This window comes from Polistes canadensis, unplaced genomic scaffold (assembly GCF_001313835.1).
Source record: "Polistes canadensis isolate GaletaPanama2010 unplaced genomic scaffold, ASM131383v1 scaffold_157, whole genome shotgun sequence".
Classification (NCBI taxonomy): domain Eukaryota; kingdom Metazoa; phylum Arthropoda; class Insecta; order Hymenoptera; family Vespidae; genus Polistes; species Polistes canadensis.
In genome coordinates, this window is record NW_014569704.1 from 99,583 (window position 1) to 99,844 (window position 262).

Sequence of the window (262 nt, forward strand, 5' to 3'; positions counted from 1 at the left end):
CCGCCGCCACCTCCACCGCCACCTCCACCTCCTCTTTCGGTTGGGAGCGCGAACGCGCTCCGCCTCCTCTTACCCTCCCCCTCCCCCACCCACCAGCAAAAGCAGCAGCAGTTCCTCGACGAGGACTAAACCTCCTCTCGCTCTTACTCGCTCGCTTTGTGTCTCTCGTTTGGTTGCATGCAAGTACATGTGTATGTGAGTGAGTGAGTGAGTGGTATATAGGTTGGCCGTTCGGTACGGATCGTTGGCGCGCGCGAATCCG